Source organism: Otolemur garnettii, unplaced genomic scaffold (genome assembly GCF_000181295.1).
Source record: "Otolemur garnettii isolate 467f Iridium unplaced genomic scaffold, OtoGar3 scaffold00017, whole genome shotgun sequence".
Classification (NCBI taxonomy): Eukaryota; Metazoa; Chordata; class Mammalia; order Primates; family Galagidae; genus Otolemur; species Otolemur garnettii.
The window spans coordinates 1413306-1416466 of record NW_003852412.1 but is presented as its reverse complement, the minus strand read 5'-3'; positions in this window follow the sequence as shown (position 1 = coordinate 1416466).

Here is a 3161-nt window from a genome sequence, read left to right as displayed (position 1 = left end):
GGACTTGGGAAAAGGAAACCCAAAGCTTAAATACACTCCATGTATTAAGCCCACTTGTAAACCAGTTTTGTGACTCATCATCTATCAGAAAGCATACTGCACTCCTCCCCTTCCTTCTATATCATCAGTTTTGCTATTTTACTTTTCATCATTCAAATTAATCTGTATTAGTATATTAAATGAATTATTATTGTTAGAATACTGGCACTATGTACCCATGATAAATGTAAGGGCAAAAAGGATAATATCCCAAGCTCAAAAAGTTGGTGTCTGGGAAACCAACCCAGGTGCCTAGGTAATTAATGCAATGCAGGAGCATTGTTGCAGATACTGAAAAAGCACGCACAGAAATAGCTAAAATGTGACATGAGCTGAGTGGATAGCAAAATAAATGCTATCACAGCCAAACTACACTAAGAAATAATTCAGTTCATGGTTTTAAACTTTAGCACAGAAAGAAAGCAAAATCAAGATAAATACTTTATTTTGAAATTAAAAAGAGTAACTGCATGTTGAAACTACCAAATAAGATAACCTGGAGGCATATTTAGCTTTGAAGAGTTTCTGAATGTAGACTGGGCCAGGGAGATATTACCTAACGTACTTAGAGTCCAAGTCCCCGTGGATGGGGCAAGCTCCTGCTGGAAGGAAGTAGTAGAGGACCTACTGTTTTATCTCATCCCACCTTTAAACTCAGTTGCAGAAATTATTTGTGCAAACTATCCCCTACTGGCTTTTAAAATCAACACCTTAGAACTTAACTAGCCAAATGAGTGTTGCCCTGTCTGTGTCATTGGAGATGACGCTGCACTTATTCTAAGAATAAAATCGTCATTCATAATTGTTTCAAAATTGCCTCTCAGAATATCTCCCAGGGTAGGATAGATTTGATTTTCATGAAAGCCCAAACTCACTTAAAATCAAATCCAGTGAGTAATTTGTATATAATCATTTTGGTCAAGAATGGCTTATGTGTCTTACAAAATGACCTCATATAATACCACAAAAGGAACTTCAACTATGCTTTCAATAAGTGACTACTTTAAAGGATTTCACTTATTTGGATACAAAAGTGCTGGCGTTTTTATCTAATAATTATTGGCATTTCTTTATGATTTAACTTAAAAGAAAGCAAAGAATTATTTAGATAATTTGAATATTTAAGTCCAAAAATACAACATTTCACTAAATGTTTTATTCAAAATTAGTTAGAACCTGGGCCGCCTATATAGTGTGTTATCTTTCGGGGTGAGGGAAGATCTCTGACCTCCCTGAGAACTGAGTAACCAGGAAACCCAACTGTTTCTCCAGACCCTAGAATTAGCACATAGTTGTCTTACAGGATTCTTTTTCCTGGAGGAGACAGACTCTGGAGTAAAAATTCTCCTTCCCTGGGGGCTGATTCACCAAGGTCTGTCATCAACATTCAGGAACTCTCTGCTGAGTTCTGCTTCTTGACCACTGAGTCAGGGAGATGGGACCTTACAGACGTGCCCCGACTCACAGAACTGTATGAGTGTTCAATTTTTGGAGCTTGAATCATTTCCCATTTACTTACATGAAAATTCCAAAAAGAGCCTGTCTTTGGAATGATTCTTAATTCGTGTGTGTACTAACCAATGCTGGTTGAGTGTCTCCTCCACAGGGAGTGCTTTTCTCTCAGAATTTCCAAGGCAGTTGTTAATGATATGTCAACACACACTTAAACCTATGGGGAGAATACTATTATTGTTAGGAATTCCAAGAGGGAATCTTTTGAAGAGGATAATTACTCCTTTATTTAACTTTGAAGCATGAATTTTTATCATTAGTTTTTACTTTAAAATATATATCAAGATAAATAATTTCTTCCAATATTTTTGCTAAAACTTACCTTAAAACCCACAATGTTTGTGTCTTTTTCTCCCTGAAAGAATGCAATCATTTTTAATTGCTATCCTCTCACTAAAAAACTTTGAAAAGGGCTCCATGGGTGGCCAGAAATTCTTGTTTCCCAAAGTTAGCAATGACAGCTATGCCTGCAGATGCTGTCCGAGTGAATTGCCTCTACAGCACGAAGAAAACTTCACTTTAAAAGTAATGTTTAGGCTCGGCGCCTGTGGTTCAAGTGGCTAAGGCGCCAGCCACATACACCTGAGCTGGCAGGTTCGAATCCAGCCCGGCCCGCCAAACAACAATAATGGCTGCAACCAAAAAAAAAAAAAAAAAAAAAATAGCCAGGCGCTGTGGCAGGCGCCTGTGGTCCCAGCTACTTGGGAGGCAGAGGCAGGAGACTCGCTTGAGCCCAGGAGTTGGAGGTTGCTGTGAGCAGTGAAGCCATGGCACTCTAGCCAGGGGGACAGCTTGAGGCTCTGTCTCAAAAAAAAAAAAAAAATAATGTTTAGAGTTGTCCTCCTCAGAATAGTCTAACCAGATCCATCTTTTCCATAAATTTCAAAATCATCCAATTGTTGGCAATTGGTAAGGAGAAATGACCTGAAGAGATACAGATGGGGTCACTCAGGGAGTTCTAAGGAAGAAAAGAGGAAGAGTTGTGTATTTAGTTAAAGAGGTGTCCTTTATAAGGGCAGGGGATGCTAATAAATGAGAAGTATTTTCTACACATTGAAAATTTTTCATCTGCTGTCCTGTACTTTAGATAAGCAATTATCAGCTATTATCTGTTTATTTTTGTTTTGTTTTTACTTATTTTGAAAATTTTCAAATATATGCAAAAGTGGAGAGAATAGTTTAATGAATCATCATTGTTCACTCCCCTTCCCACATTATCTACATATAAACATCTGTTCACATCTACACTCTTGTACCCTGCATTACTTAAGCAGGCATTATATTACTTCATCATTAAATACTTTGGAATGTATCTTTAAAGGAGAAGATATTAAAAAAAAACCTACACTACTATTAGTTCATATTTTCTTTCTTTCTTTTTTTTTTTTTTTTGAGACAGAGCCTCAAGCTATCCCCCTGGGTAGAGTGCCGTATTATCACAGCTCACAGCAACCTCCAACTCCTGGGCTCAAGCGAGTCTTCTACCTCAACCTCCCAAGTAGCTGGGACCACAGGCGCCTGCCACAATGCCCGGCTATTTTTTGGTTGCAGCTGTCATTGTCGTTTTGGCAGGCCTGGGCTGGATTCGAACCTGCCACCTTAGGAGTATG